At 28.6% G+C, this 26,407-nt stretch overlaps 1 long non-coding RNA gene across 1 annotated transcript in view; it reads left to right on the forward strand.

The window, feature by feature from the left end:
* LOC139425775 (uncharacterized) overlaps window positions 1-26,185 on the forward strand; it is a 55,403-nt gene extending 29,218 nt beyond the window's left edge. Inside the window, exon 3 of the long non-coding RNA XR_011636919.1 lies at window positions 26,017-26,185. This is a non-coding gene — a long non-coding RNA (uncharacterized lncRNA). The remainder of the gene's footprint in view (window positions 1-26,016) is intronic.
* The last annotated feature ends 222 nt before the right edge of the window (window positions 26,186-26,407 follow it).

Below are 26,407 nucleotides of genomic sequence, written 5' to 3' on the forward strand. Positions count from 1 at the left end.
ATATATATATATATATATATGTGTGTGTGTGTGTGTGTGTGTGTGTTTCGTTCGTTCCATTTAAGTTATTTGCATATGTTTCGTAATTACTGTATTAAAGTTAGTATTTTAATTTCTGATCATACCATATTTTAAAAATGCAAAGAAAACAAAGAATGAGAGAAAAAAGATAAAACTGTTTTTGAAAGAGACAAGAAAAATTGTAATGAAAAAAATTAGTTGTAAAATTCATCAATTGCTATGTGGCTGTAATATGGGAGATAAAATACATTAATCAAAAAATATGAGGCGAATATATCTGTAATCCATTCAACGTATGTTGGACAAATTTTTAAAGTATATTGGTATTCACTATATTTGTATTAGAGTATATTGGTATAAGAAAAATATATAAATTAAAAATAAACGTGGTAAGTCATACTGAGATAAAAAAAAGCGTTGTCAGGACTACCAGAAAGTAGTAAAATTTACCATGTTACTGGCTCGAGGGGTACCACAGAAAGTTCGGTAATTTTTATCGAAATGCTTTGGTAATGATTTTGGTAAAATTAACAATAAAATATGCTTTTATAATGTGTGATAAAATATGGTGATTGTGATAAATTTTCGTAATTTTCATCATAATAAATTAGAGCATGGCATAAAATCCATTTATTCGGTTAAATTTGTTTTTCAGTTTCGTGTTTTTTTACAGAATGTGTGATAATAACTATATTGAAAACCAGGATTTCTGGTAAGCCGTTACCATATGAACAGAAAAAGTACAAAATGAATAGTTCAATTATCAATATTTAGATTTTATTGAGCAGAATTTGTTATTTTATTTTATTTTTATTTTTCTTATCAGAAGTACAATTATCATACAGTACGGAAATTTTACACGAATTTTTTCCTCTGAGCATATTTGGGTTACATTTCTTTTAGAATTCTTCAATTGCTATGTAGATGTATTATAGGAAATAAATACGTTTAAAAAATATTTTTCAACAACTACAAACTTCCAGAGATAAAAAAAGAAAAATTTTATCTCAAACTTTTACCTTGTATGTTTTTTATTCTGGCAAAAGTTGAACAGAAAAGTTTTCCTTACATCAGTGCTTTTCCTGCTTTTTTTCATTACCTTTTCATTTTTATTTCTGGACTTTAATTCTTACCGAAATCGAAAGTAAAAACTAGTGTTGTCTAAGTTTTCAGTACTTTTTTTCCGTCTTTATTCAAGATTTCTTTTAAAACTGTTTCGAAATAATCAGCTAATAGAAACACGAAGAAATGCTTCATGAAAAAACTGCAATACTTATACATTATATATGTTATGTAATATATATTTAGTATAGCTTGGAATTTCTAGATTCTTTCTCTCTTTATTTTATATTCATTCTACATTTTCACTAAATTATCATGGCCTTTTATTTTTCTTTTTATTTTGTCAAAATTTTATTTCATTATCAGTCAAATTATGTAATTATTATATAAAATTAAAATGCTTTTTTATTTACGTTTGTATTTAATTCACTTATATTTAATTCATTTGTATTTCCATTGTAAAAAATTTAAACATCTATCTTTAATCGTTTGTATCTTTAACTAAAATTATTTGTATCTCTAAATTGAATCACTTATATATATTATAACTCTAATGCATTTATATCTGCGTATTTAATCGTTTATATATGTACCTTAATAATTTATACATCTCAATTATTTAATTTGAAGTCCAAATGAAATAATTTGCTTTTTCAAAGTAACCCGCTATTACTTATTAGTATATTATTAACTTTATTAGTTCATATCACTTTCTTAAATTCCTTATATTTTCATAATCTAAAAATTTCCAAATGAAATTACTGTAAAAATTACTTAAATTAGGGTGCCAGTACTTTTTATAGTGAAATTCATTTTTACCGGAGTAAAAAATCTTTTATACAGTTATTTTTACAATAATTACCATAAAATGCGAATCAATCAATTTAAAGCAATATTACTGTTAAAATTCCGGCATAATATCTTACGGTAAAAATAGATTTCGTATTAAAATGGATATTATGGATGATGCATCCAAAGTGCTGGTACTTATATCGTAATTTGTTCCGGAATTTTTTACAGTGTAGTAAGTCGTTTATGTAGGCATATCTTGTAGTTTATATTTCTATATTAAGTAATTCAAATATCTATCTTAACAATTTTTATGCTATTTTATTCAGTTTCTTAAATTCCCTATATCTTCATGAACTTTAAAAATTTCCGAATCAAATTATCGTAAAAATTACCGACATTTAGGGGGTCAGTATTTTTTTCGTGAAATTCATTTTTACCAAAGCAAAAAATCTGATATACCGTAATTTTTACAGCAATAACTTCCGTAAAATGAGAATCACTCAAAATCTGTTAAAATTACGGCATAATATTTTATGGTAAAAATGTATTTTGTGGTAAAATGGATATTATGGATGACGAATCCAAAGTGCTGGTACTTTATACCTTAATTTGATCCGGAATCTTTTACCGTGTAATAAATCGTTTATGTTGACATATCTTTTAGTTTATATTTCTATATTAAGTAATTCAAGTATCTATTTTAATTTTTCTTATATATATAGATATCTTATATAGCACTATATTTAATGTTTTCATATTTATCTATACAGAATTACTCCCTTATATACCTCTAAAGTGTTTGTCACACACACACACACACAAAAAACATTGCATTCAGTAACACTAAAAGCAATTTTTTGCGGTGACATTTACAAGCATTTTTCCTGCATCAATATTGTTTTAATTTTATTTGCTCCAATGGTACAAGTTAATTTCGTGTATGNATTAAATCAAAATCAATCAATATTCTACAGCGTCTGTGATTTCTTTTTCCTCCCTTTACGAACATCGTTCAGAAACTATGATATAATAAAATATGATAAAATAAAATATGAGCCAAAAGTAAAGATAAATAACAAAATATGGTAACCCAATTACATGCAACCGTTCAGGCAATTAAGCAACCCTTTCGGCAACTCCGAACGGAGGAATTGCGCTTAGAGTTTCACTTACACTTGCAGTTGCACATATTTTTCTCTCGTGTGATAGAGGCATAAGTATCTATCTTAATTTTTCTTGTATATATCTTATATAGCACTATATTTAATTTTTTCATATTTAGCTATACTGAATCACTCACTTATATACTTCTAAAGTGTTTATCACACACAAAAAAACATTGCATTCAATACCACTAAAAGCAATTTTTTGCGGTGACATTTACAAGCATTTTTCCTGCATCAATATTGTTTTAATTTAATTTCCTTTATTTGCACCAATTGTACAAGTTAATTTCGTGTATATAAGTGACTTCGTGATCATTGGTCATTTCGCAAATACTCCTAAGTGACTTAGTGGTCTTATTAGATTTTGTAAAGAATTGGGAGAGGTGAGAGTAAAAACAGCTGTAAGACTCAGTATTTTGTTTGAAACTGAGAAAAAAGCCATTTTTTAATCTGTATAACAAATTACTCTTAAATGCATTTGGTACGCTTAAACTTTATTCATTTTCTCAAACAGTTAATTGCTTTAAATGCATACGTTAAATAAAAGAAAACTGTTTAAAAGCACATTCATTGAATATTCATCCAGCTGTAACTCTCAAGGGGTTGCCGCAATTTAAATAAAGGGTACCCGCAGTTGTCAAAAACTTAGGAAGCGCTAGGTAGGGGGATTTTTTGTAAAAAAGTTTGAAAGTTTACTTTTTTCGTAGTTTTTTTTTAAAACGCTGCGTGTAAGATTGAATCCAGGTGAATAAAAAAATCATCCCCCCATCAAGAAGAACACAACAACTTTATCACTCGCATAAGTACCTTTAAAAAGCTTATCACCTACACAAAAAAAAAAAAGAAGAATTGCATTCAATAACATAAAGTGCAATTTTTTTGCGGTGGCATAAAGAAGCATTATTTTCTGAATGTTAATCAATCTTTTAAATAGCAGACATGTACCAAAAAGATATGGAAAAAAGAAGAAGAAAAAAAAAACTTCGAAAAAATGAATGGAATAAAAAAAAACTATTTGATGAATGATCGAGGAGTTTTGTTTCGGGTAGATAAGGGTTGTTCACACTTGTAAGAAGTGCCCGAAATGCCCGAAAAATAAATATTACAGTTCACTTGGGAATTATTTTCTCACCTTCCTATTTCTGAGATTTGTTTTCAACAAAACAGCCAACTATTTTTTACCACGGATAATTACATTCGCAGAAAGCAGTTGATAAAAATATGGCCGTAAAAAAATACGGCTTTAAGTATAAAAAAAAAATTTTTGATGACAGTAAAAGATGTTACTTTTTCAAGCTGTCACGGTATTGTTAAAGGGCAGTCTTTTTATTAATGTTAAGCATTAAAGTAAAATTGTTATAAATAGTTTTTCTTATCCGGTGCGTTGTTTCAAATTGATTAATAAGACTGATGATAGCGCAATAAGTTTGACACATTAGCGGGAATTTTATTAATAATTTATTTAGATGGATTAATTTAAGTATTATTTTTCATAATCACATGAAAACGGGTTTCAGAATTGACTTTTTTTCAATTTATAATTATGTTCGATACGATTTTCCTTTTAATAAAAAACTATTTATCTTTATTTAAAAAGTCCTTCTTTTCGCCCTTTTTTATCCAATTATATATATTTTTAAAATTTCGATAAAAATATATCTATTTTGTCTGCTGAAGCTCATTACCGTGTTTAACCGTGTTATCGTCATTACCTCGGGCAATTTTGTTCGAAATTTCGCTGTAAAAATGGTTAAATAGCAATTTATTTAATAGTTGTTTTACCATATTTCACCAAAACTGTCAAATAACCATAAAAAAGATGTTCAAACTGCTAATTAGGAGAAAAAATGTTTATTGAGTGTTTTTTTCCTAATATGGTGTAACAACCAAAATTCCTTCAGCAGTAATTAGGCCCTTATGAAGCCATTTTGTTCCTAGCAGCTGGGTACGTACTATAGCTGAGAGAGCTGATCGTTCAATGCCATGACCTGCTGAACAGGGGTTCGAATCCCAACGTTGATACAATATTTCTTTCATTCCTTCAATACATGAGGAGTTTCTAGTGCCCTGCGCTTTTCAATCCGTGATCCTAGAATATTTGAATACGAAACTATCATTCACGCATAAACAGAGCTCTAATGTTCGTTTTAATTTATATGTCGTAGAAACTATGCTAGTTGTAAATGGTTACAAAACCGTATAGTTTTATATTCAGGGATTTTTAACTGTACCAGTTGTAAACGGTTTCAAAACCGTAATGGTAAAGAAATATTCCTAATTATAAATTTTATGGTTAATCAGATGGACATCCTGCTTCTGGTTATTTTACTGTAATTTTCGAATTGAAATTTTTAATGAAATGGGAATGATATAACTTATTTCTAAAAAAGAAAGAATTAAGGAATGATTTATTCTTAGCGAAACTTCAAAAAAATGAATAAAGTGTTAATTCCTTATAATATTTGTAAATAAGTTTAAAATATTAATCGTTTTCAATTTTGTTTGATTAGGATTTCTTCAATATATTTTTTTATCTTTTAAAGATTCCATTTATGTATTTGATCATTATATAACTCAACAATGGTGAAACCAATTTGAAGGTATCGTTAGCTCTTCATACCATTAAGATAACTTCTTTGTGAAAATTCGATCCTTAGATCGAAAGCTATTAATGTGCTCTTTTCTTGTTCACCGTTATTTAATTTATAAAAATAAGGCTCGTGAAACATTTTTATGGTATCTATAAGTCTATAAATGTAAAAATGTTTTATGGTTTTTACTATAAAAAGGTAAATAGGTACACGGAAAAAAAAATTCTGATAATATTACCATACTATATTCCATTTAAAAAAGAAGCCAAAGATAAGAGAAACCCTAGTTCTCGTATTAAAAATCAAAATATACGGCATTTCAAACCTTTATTTGGCTATTTTACAATTCGTATAAAACGGCTTACCAGAAATTTAGGTTTTAAAAATTATAGTTCTTATTACCTCGCATTTAGTAAAAAAATATGAAATTAAAATGCAAATTTAATCGAATGACTAGTTTTTATGCTTTGTTCTAAGCTATCGTGATAAAAATACCAAATTTTTCCACATTTACCAAATTTTATAAATTGTTAAAAACCATATATAATTGCTACTTTAACCAAATTCATAAACGAAGGTCTTCGGTAAAAATAACCGAGCTTTTTGGTGTTTCCATAGAGCTAGAAGCAGCTACTTTTTACCATTTTCAGGTAATTTGGACCTAACTTTTTTTCTTTGTGTAGGGTGAGACGAAACAATTAAAATATAATCTAACATAGGCATAATTATTTCCTAAACTTTCACTTGTTAGGGTAACCTCAACACGAAGATACAAGCTTCTATGAATTCATGTAATCGAAGTACTATTTTACAATACTAAAATGATTGATTACTTACCATTTGAATTTGTAAAAAATGATTTTTCAAACTTTAAAGATCCAAGATTTTTCAAACTTTAAAGATCCAAGATTTTTTTTTCTTTTTTTTTAAATGGCGGGCACTTGGGATTTATTGTCCCATTCGCCTCATATGCCAGTACTGCTACTCTCTTCTCATTACCCAGTGGGCACCTCTGGCATCGCCCACGTCACACAACCACAAACCCGTTTATAGGGCTGGTCACATTCACACAATCACACATACAAAGGAGAAAGAACAGAGAGAGAGAGAGAAATAAACATCCGTGCCTTGAGCGGGATTTGAACCTGCAACCATCGGCTCCGCAGTCAGGCACGCTAACCACTTGGGTACCTGGTCGGCAGATCCGAGAAAATAACTTTTATAAATTAGCAGTTGCGTTAAGTTTTAAAGACACATCTTTTTAAGTACGAATTATTTATTTAAATGTATCTAAAAGTAGCGGAGTAGATATCCTTAAATGTTTCAGAAATTTTTTTATTTAAAAAAAATACAATTCATCCGCAATCAAAAATCATATCTATGGCAAATTCATATTTAAGCGAACGAAAAAATTGCATTTTTCCAATCCTAAGGNTATATATTAATTAATATTTATTTAGACTATTCTTAATTTTTTATTTTGACTTCGTCGTTTTAAAAACACTCACAAATTTGGCATTTAGTTTCTGTAAAACAGTTTTCAATGAATGAAACGAAAAATATTCAAAATATTAATGGCATACTTAATATATATAGAAATCGAGTTAACATAGTTGTCATTAAAGAAGCAGAGCTCCTTTTGTTTCTTTTCAGACTTAGTCTTAAGCATATACTATACCAAATTAAGCGTCAAGCAACGAACCCTTAATCATATTTTCACGCGTTTCCATAAGAATAAAAAAAATTAACGAAATAATGTAATGGAAAAAGTTATATTTTGTTCGATACATTTTTTTTTAAATTATGAAAACCATTTCTTTCGAGTTTATTTATAATGTTAGGATGACCAAAATGTAAAACACAAATATTAAAAAGTTAACACGAAAAGTCTACCTCTTAAATACTTAAAAAATTCAAAAGAAAAAGTTTTGGGTAAAGACCATAAAACCCTATGACTAGTCCATAAAGTCTATGGTAATTTCCTTTTCTTGGTGCACAGTTTTTACGGAAATACCATATTTATAGCAAATTTTATGGTCTGGTGTGGAAAAAGGCGAAGGATGTTCTATAACGTTAAAATAGTGAACTCGACATTCACATTTTATACAAGAAATATGTTTTAAAATATTGAACAGCATACAAACTGTCACTGTACTATAATTTATTATTCAAGCAGTACATCATATTTTTAGAACAAAACCTATTCAATATTGGAAACAATCTCTCTCGATAAAAAAAAAAAACTTAGGAAATAACAGAATATTTCCTAGTAGAAGGGTAATCAATTCGGATGCGTCTCAGTTACATATTTGTTAGCTTTAATAATTGTCTATATAGCGTTCCGGTTTACTATTTTAATTGGTTGTTTGCCTGCATAACAGTTCGAATATTCACCTTGTAAGAGTAAGCTGGGGTTGTTTTTAACATATTAATTTTAATTTCCTACGAGTTTCGAATTTCGACAATAAAATTTCGACAACCAAGTTGTCTATAGCGTTTCGACAGTCATTAAGATAATTGTTTACTCTAATGTTTCATTCGTTCAAAATTCAGTAATTCAAAAGGTTAAAACTCACATAAATGTTAACACTCCGACAATTTCTTAAAACAAATATTGATATAATATTTTCTTGTAATATTTCGTTCCAGAATATGCGAAGACTTCAAAAATCGGTGGAATTTGTTTATTAAAATGTTTTATTCACAGATATATATGGTGTAAGGGTATTATGAAACGCATAAAATTTGGCATCATGAACAAGTTCTTGAACCAACAAACAGTAAGATAATTGTTTCATTGAATGTTTTGTTCGGTGATATGTTTGGTAGTCAAAAATATCATGAATTTTACAGCCAAGATAAACTGCAGAATCAAAAATAACTATACTCCTAAAAAAATAGTAAAAAAAATAAAGACTATTGCGATATAGGATTTAAATAATTATCCACGACTGCATATAGTTTCGTTTTATTTCGTTATCAAGCTATACAAATATGCTTCCAAGCATTATAAAAGCTTTAAAAAGTTAAACACGTCGAACAGAAATGTAATTCGTGCTATCTTTTACGATATATATCATAGAAACATTGAAAAAAGGTTATAGTTTCATAGCCTTACTAAACTCCTAGATTTGACGACATATTTTGATAACTAAGGAGAACTGGAAAAAGAAACAACTATAAGACATTGCAAATGCATTGGATTTGATTGGACCACTAAAACTTGTGCGTCTTATGCTGACATGCTGTTAACAAATCAAAAGCGAAATAAAAAATATTCACTTTTGCTTTGCAGTAGAAGAAAATCGTCTGCAGGAAACAATATTTATTATTCTTTTATCGGTTTCTTTAAATGACTTACATTTATTGCGATTTTTAGAAAACATTTTCATTCATTCTTCGCACTTGCTAATAATTATTCTTGTTAATAACTTATTATTATTAATAAGAAAGTAAGACAAAAGGAGGCAGTGCAAATCTTTTCTAGAGTTGGTAGTATTGATATACGTTCGCATGGAGAAATGGGCATCCATTTGGGGCGCACTTAGATGCAAACATAGGGAAAATGGTTTTTTCCTAACTTGTAACAGTGTCAATTGGTTCATCTACTGTCAGAGAGGCAATAGTTAATTTTGTTTTATCCTAATTAACGTAAAAACGATAATTTTTGGCTTGTCCAATTTCTGAAATTACTGAATCGATTTCTATACTTATATCATTTGGTGCGCATTCTAAAATGGCGGATTTTTCTAAATTAAAAATTTGAACTTTTAAAATTGTCATAAAAAATATGGATTACTTTTGTAAAAACAAAATGCTTAAGAATAAACGAAAAGTCAACAACAAAAATTAGAATGCTTATAATTAGCTGGTACCATATCAAGAACAAAACAAAGAAAAAGTTCTTAAAATTCTATTCAGTATTTCTCTGAGAAAAGAAACATCAAAGCTGACGGTTCCAGCATTGGCCGGGGATAGAACATCCGACTTCTCTTAAGAGCGATTTCATGTCATTCTGTCAAAATTGATTTTTGGTCACTAAAAATGTAATAAAGGCTACTAAATTTCATAAAAAGAAGAATCGCTTTATTATTTATGCTCTGAAATTGTATTTTTTACAAATATATGTTTGTAGAATTAAATTTCAAGTACAATTATAAGCATTTTTTTTGTTAGTATGGAATGACGCATATTTTAGTTTTAGAAGTTATCTTTAACAACAAAAAAAAAAAACAGATTTCAATCATTTACGTTATAATTCGAGAATTTTTCGAAAAATTTGTCTTAAAATTTTATTTAACAACATAACAAAATTATCAGAATTTAACGTAAAATATAAGCGCTTTAATTTCACAAATGTTTTTTTTTTCTAAACTTGAAGCACTTATTTTCACATTTTGAATAATAAATAAAATAAAATGTGATTTTTTCATTGTAATTGAATTCATATATAATATATATAACACAAGAGGTCAACGACATTTATATTAAGAATCTTTGAACATTTATATTTCTGTTTTTTCTGTTACAGACGATTTATAATAAGAAAGTGAAACAAACGAACCCAAAACTATTATTTTTTCGTTACGATGCATTCAAACTTTCAAAAGATAATTTTTAATGCAATTATTAATAATTGACATTATCTCTTTACTGCATCTGGCAAGAGAAATAAACCTTTTTTTTTCTCACTATCGTTTTCAAACCTTTTTAATTTAGTTTGGTTCTGAATTATTGCTGTGAAACGTTAATACAAATATGGTAATGAGTTTTTTTTTTGGTGTAAATGCAAAAACTATCGACATATAGGATATTCAAGTGTTTTCTAAGATTTATCTTTTTGTTTCTTTCTATGGTTGTATATGAATACAAATTGTTTGAAAAATGGCATGGAGTTTCTTGACTCATTATTCGACATAGAATGAACAAATAAGATCAGATACTAGAAAAACTTTTTAAGTTCCATGAGCAAATAGTAAAAAAGTATATTTAAAGAAGACAGCTTTCTTTGTTTGCAAAATAAAAGACGAAAGAGCGATGAAAGATGAAAGAACGTCTCACTTACGTGTAAGTAATCAAAATTTGCCATTTTCAAAACCTTTTGTATTTGATGTGCCGGATATTAATCTATCTTCTTGATATAATTAGTTTTTTAATCATGTATTCGATGTGTTGGGTATTCTATTTTCTCTACATAATATTGCGTTTTAAGTACAACATGCCACATATATTTGATAAGAATGATATTCTATTTTTTCAAAATGCTTCTATTTTATTTTCTCTAAAAAATTACTGTTCTTATAATTACTAGTATTTTGCGTGTGGGATTTTCTATTTTATCTGTAAAATACTGAATTTAGATTACAGCATATATTTCATACACAAAATATCCTATTTTCTCCATAAATGCCGAATATTTAATTACCCATTAGTATTAACGAATTTTTGGAAGACGTTAATTCGATGGGATAATTAAATATTCGGTAAAGCTGTTTTTTAATTACTTCTTATATCCTATATGTTGGTACATTTTATTTCTTCTTAATAATAGAGTCTGATTTATTATTATTATTTTTTTCTGCATAGTATATGTTGAAAACATTGTATAATTGTAATACTATTAGTATTCATATAAAGAAATGAAATGAATAATCTATTTTAATGTAAATTAGCATTTTAGGAAAGCACTTATTGATCAATATTTCTCCGGATACATAATATATATATATATATATCTGAAGCAATTTTAAAATATAACAAATGTCAAATATCAAAATATTTGATCAAAAAATTTTCAGGAAAGAAAGGGGGGTTGAATATACCGTAAACATGAGCAATTTTGACAGATATTTAATTATAAATTTTTTTTCTTCTTACAACTGAATTAACAATTATTTTTTAAAATTTATTTTCTAACAATTATTTTTTTTTTAAAACTTGTGATTTAAAAGCAAAAGTAAGAACAATGTTGTAGTTGTTTTTGTTAACAATGCAGTATTATAAGCTGATGTGTAATATTGATTAAGAATTTTAGTAGCACATGTAATGAATAATTCCAAGAAACTGAAAATAGAAGATATACTTCTAAATGGAAAAACTCTATTAGCTTAGTTAAAATTATGGCAAAAAAAGTCAATATGTTTTGAGNATATATATATTATGTATCCGGATATATATTATGTATCCATCGCTTTATTATATATATATATATATAAAGCGATGCAATTTGGCATGCTGATCGTTCGAAGCACTGGGAAGGTCACTATCGATATTAGAACGTTATACTACGGATCGTGTTTTAGTGGGATGATTGGTTAAGCTTTAGTCATTGCTTAAAATTAAGTTATAAACTACTCTGTTTCTTTTTTTTCTCGATATTTTAAAGATAACATGAGCGATATTTGCTAGCTTATAGCTCTATTTGATTGTTTGAAAAAAATTATGGCACATACTTCAATGTTTAGTTATTTCTTGCTTGCTTTGCTAGATAAATTCAAAACAACGTCAACGTGATAGCATGTGAAGATGACGTCGCTAAATTAGTATTTTTAAAGTTATCTGATACCGCGTGTTTATTTTGTCCATAGTAATTATTTTTAACAAGCGTTTCTATTAAAGTAACTAATTTAAAATCAACAATAATTAAAACGAGAAAAAAATAGTTATGTATCGAAAGTCAAAAATAATGAAAAAGTATCCGTTTAGAGGAAAAGTAAAAAAATGTTCATACTATTATTGACGCCAATGACGCTTAATTAAAATTGGTAATATGTACTGAAGGTAAGGGTGCAGTTTTAATATGAATTCTACAGCGGATTTTCCGTAGTTTAAGGAAATATTTTTTCCAGCGGTAGCGTACTAATATTTTAATGAATTAAAAATATAAGAACTTCGCAAGCCTAGTAGTGTGCCCACAAAAATTACATCCTATGAAAATGATAGTGAAATGTAATTTGCACTCATCTAATATTTTAATTAAAATAATGTAAAATTGAGAGTCTCTCTGTTTGTACTTCATAGACTTCTAAACCATCCGACCGAGACAGATGAAATTTGGCATACAGATAGTACATTAGAACATTTTACTACGTACTGTTCAAGCGGGATGAGCAGGAAACGAATTTTTTCATGGGATTAACATTACCTATGATAATTTTTTTTTGATTATTATTTTTAAAGTGACAATTAAATAAAAATTAAATAACAATTCGCAATCTTTAAGGTTACTTAAAATATTACACCCACACTTAAAATATTAAGTGTTGAAACGAAAATGTTAAGCTCATATCTTATATATATGGCAAAAGTAATGGCACATTTTTCGTAAAAATTGGCATAGCCCAGATTATACACATTAAATAAGAAGGTAAAAATGGAGTAATGCCGGGTTACTAAGATTCGAAGTTCTGTTGGAGCTTAACTAGAAGCTGTTAGATTTACTCAAGAATTTTAGTGTTTAGTTATGTAATATAATTATATCATTCCAGAAAAATCATTAATGTACTACTATTTTCAGAAATGATTTCTTTCTATAAAAAGACAAATATTACCTGGCCTAGTGGGGTTAAACCAGGTACACATGTTAACTCTATGGGAAATTTAGAAATGCAATACTTCAAGCGAAAAAGTTGCTGACATTTCGATTTTATATTAATTTAAGAAAATTATGCACGCAATTTTCATGTAATGTAGTCAAGGCCGTATTCAAGGAGGGGAGGGAGATGAACAGTTAATCTGGGGCCCGGTACTGCAGCAAATCCGATCAAAATTCTTTACAAAAAATTTAGGCACATTAAATATTTTTAAAGAAAATAATTACAGAGAATTTCTTTATGTCTATATATGAACAAGGTATTTGTATTATAAATTTTGAAAAAAAATTAACATAGTTTTCAAAGTTTATAACTTTTTACAAGGCCTTCAATATAAGTCTTCGGACGTCTAAGGTCTTTTTTTATGACTGTAATGACCAATAAATAAGGATATTTATTTTATTTCATAACCAACGTTGAACAATCGACCCAATTTTGGATTTATGACTACTAATATTCAACTCCGTAGCCTTGTAATTTTGAACCCAATGTAGAAAGGACTCCTAGATCAAGAAACGGGAGAAATTTCCCTTCGTGGAAGACTTTTTGACGGAAATAAACCGCATTTGCTTTACATGGAGATGAAAACCACGAAAAAAAACATGGTTAGCTTGACGGCAAAGGAACTCTAACGCATGATCTGTCTACCACAGTGGATATTTTACGTCAGCACTATGGTTGGGGCAAAAGCCGAATGCGAAATCCGCATCGACCATCCTTCTCTGGGATTCGAGCCCGGTTTACCTCATTAGAAGGCGAAAGTTCCAATAAATAAGGATAGATTAAAAACAAGAGATTAAAGAGTATACAAAGTAAAACAAATTTTTATACACAGATTCTTTGAATTAATTAATTTACAAAAACTCGCCTCTATCTTAGATACTTCTTGACTAATAAAGTGAAAATCTGAGTTTGACCGCTAGAAAACAGAACTAATTTTCACACAATCGTGGCACTTGGTTTTACCTTAGGTCTTACGCTTTCCGAGAGTGTAAATTTTCATTTTTGCGCCCTGACCGCATAGATTGAATTGCAGATACAAATTATACGTTGGTGAACAGAGATGAGAGCTCTGTCATCGGGTTAACCATTGTCATTGGGTTAACCATCAAAGGTTTTCATTTCTTTAACTTCATTTTGAAACAAATCGCTAATTATTTTCTCTTAAAATATTATTCTTGAAGATGAATGTGATCTGGTTCTATAAACAAGTGTTCTCTTGACTTCAAGATTCAAGGCAAGGAATACAAGAATGAATAAAACTGCATATCCACTGACTGTATTCGCTGTTCAACATCAGAAATTCGCCAATATAATGAAGAAAATTGAGAATCGCGTTACTAATAACGATGACGTTGTTTCCGTGGTGGAAACAATGCCCAAAACAAATTTATCAACATTTTTATAATTTTAATGAAGAAATTTAAATCAATTTGCGTGTTTAAACAGCTATAGATATTTTTTGTGTGCATAAAACTAACAAAAACATATTTATTCAGTCTTAAACATACCAATCAATAGATGTAATGAAATAGCATAAAATTTTGACCACAATCCGTGTTACAATTGACCAAATCAATAATTACCGAATTCATGCCAAGAATGCAATGAATGCCGGTAGAGCATCTTCGCAGCGAATGTTGAGCACACGTTGCTTTTGAATCGTTTTTGGACGTTAAATCATTAAACATAATTTTTTTCCCGATATTTAATTACAATTGATTTTCTTAAAAATAATTCCTTCCAAAAACTAGTTTTTTAATTTAAATATTTGTCATGATTTGTTTGAAAATTGAAAGGGATATAAAAATTTTACCACCCTTTAAAACTGCGTAATGGAAATCCAAAATCGTAACACTTTTCACATTTAAAATTTTATTTGTTATAAATAGTAGATCTGAAACATTTCAATGAAGAAAAATAGTTCTTCAGCTATGTAAACACTTTTTTTTTATGAAAATATTTGTGCAGTAAAAATAAGTAAATGATTTCTGCAACAGCGTTTTGGGACTCAGTGGGGATAATAATGGTTATGGCTCCACAATTTTGTAATTAAAAGTATGATTGTGGCAATGTGGTCAGAATTGCGTATAAGCCACTTTTACTCGTTAAGCGGATAGTCTACTCACTGACCTATCTAGGCTTTAAATCACCACTAAGCATCGAACTTAAATCACCACTAAGCACTGAGGACTTCTTCACTATGATAACTCAATGACTTTAATCATCGAACTTTTTAGTAGTTTTCTCCAAATCTGCAAGTGGTAGGAATTATTAAACTGGATGTTGCCTACTATCAACTTGTATCGTATCAACTTGTGAAATATTAAGTTATCATGTTTAAGTGAATAAATAGATAGTGAGTTACCAAAAATGAATGTAATAACTATAATAAACACAATAATAGTATAAAAAGCCTAGAAAATAAGTGCTAATTAAACATTATGATGGATATTACAAAGTTAAAGCGCTATTTTCTGAGAAGTCTTCATAATGTTTTTAACCAAATTAGCCTAATATAATGAAAAAATATTGTTCAGGTTAACTTCAAAGATGACACTATTTTCTGCAAAGTAGATATTTTGTTTAATTTAGACCTCCCAAATTGCTTTGATTTTAATTAAGAGTTTTCTATATTTTGAATCGAAATTGCAAATTGAATAGGTTTCTTTATATTTAACTCTTACTTGCAGTTCTTATACTTTTTCGCGAGTAAGATGAAGCTTTCATTCACTAATTCCAGTTTACTTTTATAATATCAACTTGTTAAGATTACATCGTTTTTGATTTGGATATAGATACAATTTTCTTATAATCATTTAGTTTCAGAATAGGAGAAATCGATTTAATAGAAACGTTTAGTGTAAGATAAAAAAAAATGCAACATATCGGTCTGTCAAATCACTAACAGAAAGATCATTACTTAAATCACCATGAGACTCATCAGTTGGTTATCAATCACTACTTTTCCGTTCTTGATTCATAGGAAAACTAAATTTTTTTTAATATGTAGCAATAACTTCGTGTCTTACACATTGATTCACACGTCTTAAAAGAGGTTTTTTTTTAGACAAAAAAATGTTGTTTAATTAAAAATCAACGGTATAGAAGGAGAGACACTAGAGCAGGAAAATTCTTTAAAAAAGTTATCAATTGGATGCTTGCAATTCGAGAAAAAATAAACTGATTAAATCAGTTTATTTCAGTTTATTTAGTTTATTTATCAGTTTATTCAGTTAGTACTAAAAAAATAAACTGATGATTTAAATCAGTTATAATTGGATAACTGTAAGCGGCGTCATGCGTTTGCTTCGAATCTGGTTGTCTTCTTAAGCGATAAATGTCACAATCTACCTACGATGACGTCCCTTGCTGATATCAAACTGTTATAACTTTATTATAAGCCTAACTTCCGAAATGAGAACTTAGTTTATAGTTAGTTCAAGTTCCAGCCCTTTATCAATAGTTATAAAAGCTTAGTATAGATGCGAGTAAATGGTTTAAAAAATAACTTGCCCGTAGTTGAAAATATCAATGAAGTGAATGTCCAGTAGTTGAGTTGCTCTCAAGCGTATCAATACTATTCAGCACTACCTAATGTGCACTTGTACTACCTAAAGTGTACTAAGAAGTACAATTTTGGTAACTACCTAAAATAATAAACTTAACTTTTTTTCAAAACCCAAACATTATTTAGCAAGGGAACGTGTAAAACACTGTAGAATAAGTTGATTAACCATAAAGTGCAGTTGATAACTTGTACTTAAGTTTACATATTCTTACAAAGGATGTGAAAACAATTACTTTGGATCGGAAGCTTATAAAATCAATGAACTTAAATTATAATTTAATGCGCATACACATCGATTTGATTCTTCCTCAAAGATCTCTACATAAATGAAACTTTCTGTTAGAGTGTCCCTCACTTAATTCTTTTTTTTTTTTAAAGTAAAAGGAAAGATAGTACGATTTGGGAGAGGTATTATTCAGGCTACTTTACTCGAAGGTAGCAACATAATTCAAAACAATTCGAATTTGTGAAATTTTTGCTTATTCACTAGATTTAATTAAATTTCGTTTTGAATGACATAGTCTTAAAATTCTGTAAAATTTCATACTTTGTAGTTACAAAGGATTTAATTCATTGATAAAAATCATGATCAAAAAATCTCTTTTCAGTGATTTCATAGCTCCTTGATATTATAAAGTTTTAGACTTCCAAATTTTATAAATATCTATATAGCTAATTGCTTACTTTAGTAAGAGATATTTTGAAATATACGAAAAAAGCATTAGATAATTTTGAATGTTAACCGGTCTCTGAACTAAAAATATATATGATGTGCTTTCTGAACCATTAAGATTAAAGAGATTTTAGCACAGAAAAATTGGATAGTTGCATCAAAAGTTATTCATGATATTTCATTTTTTTTATGCTAATTGTTAACACTTTACCACAAATGATGGTTATAGCTTTCCATTGTTTGGTAATATGGAGACAAATGACGGCCATAGCCGCTAACAGAATGTTTATCATTTCAAACAAAAATATCTTTTAGTGGATCTGTTAACTACCATTTCTTTTTTAAAACTAATCTCTATTCTTCAATATCAGATTCATCAGAGAAAATGTATCTTAAAATTTGGTTAGCTCAAAATCCTTTAAGATCTTCGAATTTGGAATAGAGGTCACGAAAATTTTCGAGACCAATAAACAACCTGATCCTGTGCGTTTTAATTATTAAAAAACTGGAGCATCGAAGGGTACTTAATGTATTTGTTTGTAAATTATTTATTAATTCATCGTAAAAAATTCAATATTGCAGAAAACATATTAACTGTTCGCTTATTTGAGAAGAGAAAAAAATCTCGTCAGGAGCAAATGACAGTTAAAGCCGTCGAGAATTTTGATGAAAAGAACTGAGACAAAATGCAATGATTTTCACCTCCAAAAAAATAACTGACACTCAATTTCAATTGGCAGTCATAAGCAACTGTAAAAAATGCGTTTCTGAGCTCGATCGTCAAATTAAAAGAGTACGGCTACCTTTTAATTAATTTACCATAAAATTAACATATCAGTGTTTACTTTTTTTGTCACACATTTTTGTAGGTATGAAATCTAAAAGCGATGTTATCAAATTTGAAATCATTTATTTACTTTAATTTTTCATTCGATCATTAAATTGTACTATGAAAAACAGCATTTAAGCGCCTTTAGATTTAGTAGAAGGAGAATATATTAATCTCTTGTTGATTCAACCACTTAACTTAAGTGGTAAAGGAACTTTTATGGGCATCCATGTCTATATTTTTTCTTCCAAATAAAAATGTAGCTAATTAATTTAGGAAACCTCCGTGATTCGTTGAAATGAAATACATTTAATTTTGATTCATCTATTTATCAATTAAAATAATAATCTTAAATAATTATTATTTAATAAAATGAAAAAGAATTCGTAATTCAGGAATAAGATTTTTTAAACGAAAAATATTACAAATTGGTTAAGGTTAATGTGTTAACCTGCCTACTGCAACTCAACACTGCCAATCCAATATCCTCTAGCAACAAGGAGCATAAAAACTAATGTTTTCTTTTCTCTTTTTGATTATTATTCTACTTTGTATGTAAACGATCTGCTTTTGTTATTGTCGTTGGTTTTCAACTATAATTTATTTATTATTATTCAAAACTGTTCATTATATAAATTTTATTAAAAGAAGCGTGCCTAATTATTTCTCTCAAAATTCGTATAGCCAAGTTGGACCTGCAGACGTGCTGTAAATCACTTCCGGGTCACCAATGTGGGGAGTTTCGTTACAGGCCATGACAACCTTCATCTATCAAAAGGTGCTTCAAGATTAAATCGAGTTAGCATGCTTTATATACTAGTGAATTGACAGTTAATAATCGTAGTGGTAGTTACGACACAGTTAATTAATTTTTTTTATTAATTAATCATTATTTTTGAGTTTTGTAAATTTAATCTTTGAAATTGGCATTTATTGTGTAAAAATCCTATTTTCGGGTCTTTTGATTCAACGGTTTGACGTTCCTTTTGGTTTGACTTGAGTTGAAAAAAATATGTTGCTCGCATATAGTTCCCGTTCCTTCTATGTATTGAAAAGTGTGACTAATTGAGCCACAACAACTCAACGCAATTCTGATGAAATCCAAATTCGTTATAATGGTTTTGAATCACAAAAAATCGTTTAGTAAAAAATAGTCTTATTTTTTACTGGTATCAAAATGAAGTGGTAAAGTGCAAACAAAAAAAAAATAATTTCCCCAAAACTGCTTAGAAAACGATATAATAGGACGTTTTCAATTATTTATTTATTGTTATTAGTATTAGCTGTTATATAATTACAGCCTGTAACATCATCTTTAATTATTTATAACTATAATCAATTAGTTATCATACTATAGATATTTTTTTAATATCATCTAGAACATGATATCATCTGTTATATAATATGTTATTATAATTAATGAACTAAAGCATGGGAATTGATATATTATATCCCGCAAAAATAATAGTTCCAGATTGAGTTTTTTTTCAAAGTTATTTATTTATTTATTTTTGGTTCAACCGGAGTGGCGAAAACATGTTGCTTGAACTCAGTTCACGTATACTTTCTATGGATTGAAAAATTTGACTAATTTAGCTATAACAGCTCTAAGCAATTCTCAAGTAATCTAGATTCACTATTATCGCAAGCAAAATGCAAAGAAAATGATTTCTTCAAAACTGCTTAGAAAACGATATTTTAGTACTCATACAATTATTTATTATTATTAACTGTTATATAATTGTAGTTCATAACATCACATTTAACTACTCTTAATCACAATTAATTATTATGTTTTAGATGTATTTTCTAAAGCTTAGAATTCGGTATTTTATAGCGTAAAAGTACTAGTTTCAGATCAAAAATTCTCCAGCGTTTTTTTTTTCAGAGTTATTTTTTTTATTTTCTGATTCAACCTGAGTTGAGAAAACATGTTGCTCGAATTCACTTCACGCATCCTTTCTATGGATTGAGGAATGTGACTAATTGAGCCACCGTAGCTCACGCAATTCTGGAGTGTTCCAGATCCGTCATTATCGTTTTGAATAATAAAGTACAATCGTCTTACTTTTTTACAGACATCAAGGTGAAATGGTCAAGTGCAGGCAGGTAAAATGATCTTTACGAAATTGCGTTGAAATCGTTTTCTGCCGAACGGCCCATAACATTTTTTTCAGCCGAACGTGACTTGGAACAAAAGTTGCGGTAGTGATAGATTTTCGAACAACTCCGCCATCCCTTCCATTTGCAGTAATTGCAAAAGGGAATTGTAAGACAAACGATAATCGTCCTGACTGAACCAAGCGTGTCTCGCATTTTCTGTTTCTTCTAGACTTTCAATAAATGCTTCCGAAGTTACGATAACAGCCCTATGCACCACCGAAGTACCTCCGGTACTTGGGATCCACGGAAAGTAACAATGCCGATAAATAATTAATAGGTAACTATTTTATTCATGATTTGAGCATTTCTTAGATATCTGAAAAAAATGTAATACAGCTCTTTCAGCAAATGAAATAAATACTATAACTAAATGTAAGTACTTCAGGACAACAAATTGATGTCTTTTGTTTGGCCTTTTACTAAAATTGACTTCATTTTGAGCATGGCAATGCTTCACTCTTTACAGTGAAAGCTGTAAAATGTGTTTTATAACTTGTAATTTTCAAGCATTAGTCTTGGTAACAATAATAAAACTGCGCTTCCTCTTTTACATTGTTTGATTGAATTTTTAAGACATAAATTCGTATATCCTGTGAAATTTATTCGCTTATCATCGTCAATAAAGAGCGCCGTGAATGTGAAGAATTTTTTTTTAAAAAAAATCTTTTTTAATAACAATTAAAAGTTTTAATATGTAATTTCAATTTTAGAGGGTTTTTTTTTATTTTCTGCTATTGACAAAAATGCTGCATGGATAAAATTTTTAAATATATCTAAATAACATTAACATAAATCAAAAATCTAAATTTTTGTTCCTAAAAAACTAAAACCATTGACTTAACGTTTTCAACTTTTTTTTCATAAAATTGTTCATAAAAAGTTTTAAAAACTTTTTTTTTAACTACTAGAATAATTCAGGCTCTGAAACAGTCCTTTTGTTTAGTTAATTAAGACGAATAAATGTTAACTAAGCTGCATAACTATTTTATTTTTTAATTCTGTTAAATGTTGTTGTGTTAGGGAACTCTTAATTAATTGTGTTTAAAAAATAAAAAGACTTAGAAAATGCAATAAGAGAATGTAATTTAAATTAGAAATTTTTTAAGAGTATTTTCCGAATTTTGTGCAATTTACAGATAGTGATAATGGATTAGTTTCTTGCCTTAAAAGTGTGATGAGATGTTTATTGTATTCAAAAAAACAGAAAAAAGTTAAAATTAAAGAATCAGAGGGAAATAAATGGAACAGATATTGAATTAAATTAACAAAAGGTTTTAACCAATAAAATTGTTCCGAAGACGTATGAATAAGTAATTTGTGAAAATGTAACATTATAGCATTTTTTAGCGCAAAGTATTGTGTTTTCACAATTTTAAAATTATGCAATTTTCGAAGCAAATTTATACGTTGTATTTCGTTATAAAAATATGAATACAATGTTTTCCAATTCTTTTTTTTTATTTTAGACGTATTCCTTCATCATATAGTACTCATATATATATATATATTGTTCTATAAACACCTCTTTAATATATATTTTTTAAATTATTATCAAAAATGAAATCCCAAAATATACACATAAGGTGTCGCTAAATAATATTAAGTAAGGCACGCAAAAACCCTATCAAAACTTACTTACTATTATTGAGGAGACTTAAAACTTAAAAACCTGTTAGGTTTCTGAAATAAAATAGAGGGAAGGTGGAATGACGATAATTCGAAATGCTTCCAAGTTCCATCAAGCAATCAAACTGGCTTAGGCTATTCGTCTATGATTAGATGATTATGATTTCGGTTATTAGTGATCAAAAGGATGCAGGAAAACATATTAAAGGAGATGATAATAAAATATTCAGCATTTAATCTATATTTAGCGGTTTATTACTTTCTTTTTTTTTAGTTTTATAAAAATAAATATTAAACATCAGTGATTAACTATAAATACATTAATATGCCAACGATATTTATTAAATAAAAATGGAAAATTAAATAGTTATTTTCTTGCGAAATAAAATAAGGTCCTGAACGTTTATATAAATTAGCTATACAATTTATCAGTTTTATTGTTTTATAAGTTTTTTTTAAAACTTTTAAATGTATATCTTTTTTAGAATGTGCATTCCCGATTTTAGGTAAAATAAAAAAAGAGCATTTTAATATTACCATTATATTTTGATATATTTTCCATTATTTTATTATCATTGTTTGAGTAATTTTGTATAATGTAATAAAATTATAAAAATGTATTATTCTTTTTCTTGTCCATGATTTTATTTTTAGCAAGAAAACGATGCCGATATAGCATATTTTAATTCAATTCTTTTACGAGATTAATCAAAGTGCATATGCTACCTGTTATTTTTATTGCTTCATTTTTATCTGTTTCATTAGCTAATGAGGGCGGGGCATCACATTCATTAACTTCTTTAATACTTAATGTATGATCATTTTTTTTCATGATACACATGATACTGCATTGTACTCCTTTATTGTTGACAAATTGTGTAAGAGATCTAATCATACATCCATTTTATAACGATGAACAAAATGTTGCATACAACCGAAAAGAGTTTTTTCACCTGTTCACTTTATGAGGAGCTTAGTAGCTGTTCTAAATTATATTTTTGTGAAGTTGTGTAATGGAACTTTAAAATTTCATTTGTGACAGAAAGAAATGATGACTATGTTTCCCTTTATTTTTTATACACCAGATTCCAATTGGCGAAAGCTGTACACCAACAAACAATTATTAAGACCTTAGTTTCATGGCATTCACATTATTGGCGTTTAAATTTTCAGCAAATAAACATGTTTACGGAGGTTATTTATCAACTGTTTATTGCCAAATTGCACTTGAATCATTCATTCACGTCGAAAACACACTCTAAAAATTTAACTTGGATCCTTCATCCACTAAGTTCTGTGGAATTGAGAAACTTTAAAAAGTAAATGTGCATGCTTGACTGAGACTATAATAAGAGCTTTAGCCGATAAATCTCATTTTTCTTTCAAAAGTGTAACCTATATCCTTTGTCTACCCAGCTCTTCATAACTTCATTAAACTATCCTCAACATGAAATTTACATTAACATTTAGGGACGAGTGTGGTATAGCACGTTGTACCCTTTCGAAGTTCACAATCGTTTTTGCTGAAAATTTAAAAATCCATTTGCGGTGTTTCTCAAAAATATGTGGCGATTAAATAAATCATACGATTAACGGTGAAAAGAGAAAGAAATATAAGTTTTGCTGCATTTTAATTGGAAAGAAACATTTTGTCCTCTCCACTAGTTTCAAAATTAGCCACAAAGGTTATCAAAAGAAGATTAACCAAAATAAAATAGATTAAAAAATGTCAGATTTTCACGTACTGCCTTATAGTTTAAAATTTTGGAGACATAGATTTTAAATAAGTTAATGCAAGTGATATTTTGCTACTTACTTCCTGTAATTGAAAGAATGGGGTTCAAATAGTTCAATCAGGAAAATATGGTTTAAATAGAGAAGCAGGGAGCCGCAGTGGCTCAGAGGATAAGGCTTTTGCTTCCCAATGAGGTAAATCACATTCGAATGCCTGGTTGATACGACTTGTACCGACCACAGTGCTAACGTAAAATATCATCAGTGGTTGACGAATTATGGGTTACAATCTCTGTGCCGTTGGGCAAACCATAGGAGGTTTTCGTATTTTTATTGCCACATAACTCCATTTTTCATCTCAGCGTAAGTCCGATTAAAAAGTTCTCCATGAAGGCTAGTTTGCTCCATTGCTTGATCCAGGAGTTCTTTTATCTTCTGGGCTGGGTTCAAAATTACAAGAATACGGAGTTGTTATTGAATTAAATAAATCGTCCAGTAAGATAGTCATAAGTAGAATGTTTTTAATATTAGTATCGCTTTTAAGCCATATCAATAATAATTAATAAACGTTTTCATCTTCATACCTAGTGGAAAGAATTCACTTTTTTTCTTAAGGAAACAGGTTTTAGCATTCCTTGATTTTTTGCTCAATTATCTTGTGTTAAAAGGGCTTCTCTATTTGCATTTTGAGGCCATTTTAATTAAGAAACTCATATGATTTTTGCGTAAAATTTCAGCTCTCTATAGTTTAAGTCCCGCCAAGATGAATGATCCTGTATTAGCTGTCAAAAACACGTTTCAAGTTTATACATTTTTAAAGTTTCAATATTAGCGTAACGTTTCAAGACAGGGCTGCTAGTGTGCAATTTTACCTGACAGCTGTCACCTGCAGGTAAGTTTTCCGCATGTCATGTAAATTTTGCACTTGTCACGAGATATGTCCACGCATTTTACTTCCTTCTAAGTGTTTTAGAACGCCTTGGTTGACATTTTATTCTGAGTTTTATTCGGAATTGGTACGCTTTACAACAGTTCTTAACACAAGCTGATTAATTTTGGAATGACCAGGACTTACTAGAAGAAGGAAAATTGGCAAGTGATGTGAGAGGCGAGACGAAAAAGAAATATGAAAATATAATTGGTCTAATTGGTATCTTGCAGTGGAAAATTTCAGAAACATAGCATGATTCAGCATGAATGTGTATTTATAACGTTTTTAAATTGTCTTTGGTCTTGTAGGAATTTTACAGTGGAAGATTTCAGAAACATAGCATGATTCAGTGTGAATGTGTATTTATAACATTTTTAATTTGTCATTGGTCTTGTAAAAACTTTACAGTGGAAGATTTCAGAAACATAGCATGATTCAGCATGAATGTGTATTTATAGCGTTTTTAAATTGTCATTGGTCTTGTAGGAATTTTACAGTGGAAGATTTCAGAAACATAGCATGATTCAGTATGAACGTGTATTTATAACATTTTTAAATTGCCATTGGTCTTGTAGAAACTTTACAGTGGAACATTTCAGAAACATAGCATGATTCAGCATGAATGAGTATTTATAACATTTTTAAATTGCTATTGGTCTTGTAGGAATTTTACAGTGGAAGATTTCAGAAACATAGCATGATTCAGTATGAATGTGTATTTATAACGTTTTTAAATTGCTATTGGTCTTGTAGGAATTTTACAGTGGAAAATTTCAGAAATGTGATATGAATTAGCAGGAAATGTATTTATGGCATTTTCAAATTGCCATTTTTCTACATGAAATTTTAAATAGGAAAATTTTGTATTTGAAAATTGAAACGGATTTTGGGCATTTTAGAATTGCCATTGGACTGTTTGGAATTTTACAGTGGAAAATGTCAGAAATGTGGCATGAATTAGCTTGAAATTTATTTATGACATTTTCAAATTTCCATTGGTCAATTTGGCATTTTACAGTGGATAATTTCAGAATTCCTACAATTAACAAAGTGCCACAATATGTAAATATAACAACGATTAACTAAATGATAATAAAAAACTGGGATATTTATTTACTTGCAAACTGAAAAAAAGTTAAAGATGTCGGAATCTTGAGTTTAGTTACTCTTCCTTGTTTTAACGTAATAGACATTTTATATTAAATTAACATATATTTGTTGAATGTTTAAATCGGATGTTTCACTATAACTGATTTGTTTTCTAGAAATAACCCAACAACGAATCCAGATTGGTCATGGTACAGTAAAAGTATCAACTTCATTTCCTTGAAATTATGGACACAAGTCTGAAGCTAGGCGTTATTTTGAGAGGGAAACAACGAAAGCCTTCCTTGGGTAATCCTTATGACAGCGAGGGAATTTCCAGCCAATTTATTCCAAGTAAGACAAATATTAATCATATATATGCTATGTTGTAAATATAGTGAATGATGTATGCAATCTATTGACCATAACTAATATGAAATTTCTATAATAATTGGTGAAATTATTGTAAAAAAAAATGAGTGTTGAGTCGAAAATTCGAATTGAGAATAGTTTTACGAATATCTTGACGAATTTGACGAAACCGTACATAAACTTTTAAGTGTTACCATA

Source organism: Parasteatoda tepidariorum, chromosome 6 (genome assembly GCF_043381705.1).
Source record: "Parasteatoda tepidariorum isolate YZ-2023 chromosome 6, CAS_Ptep_4.0, whole genome shotgun sequence".
Lineage (NCBI taxonomy): Eukaryota > Metazoa > Arthropoda > Arachnida > Araneae > Theridiidae > Parasteatoda > Parasteatoda tepidariorum.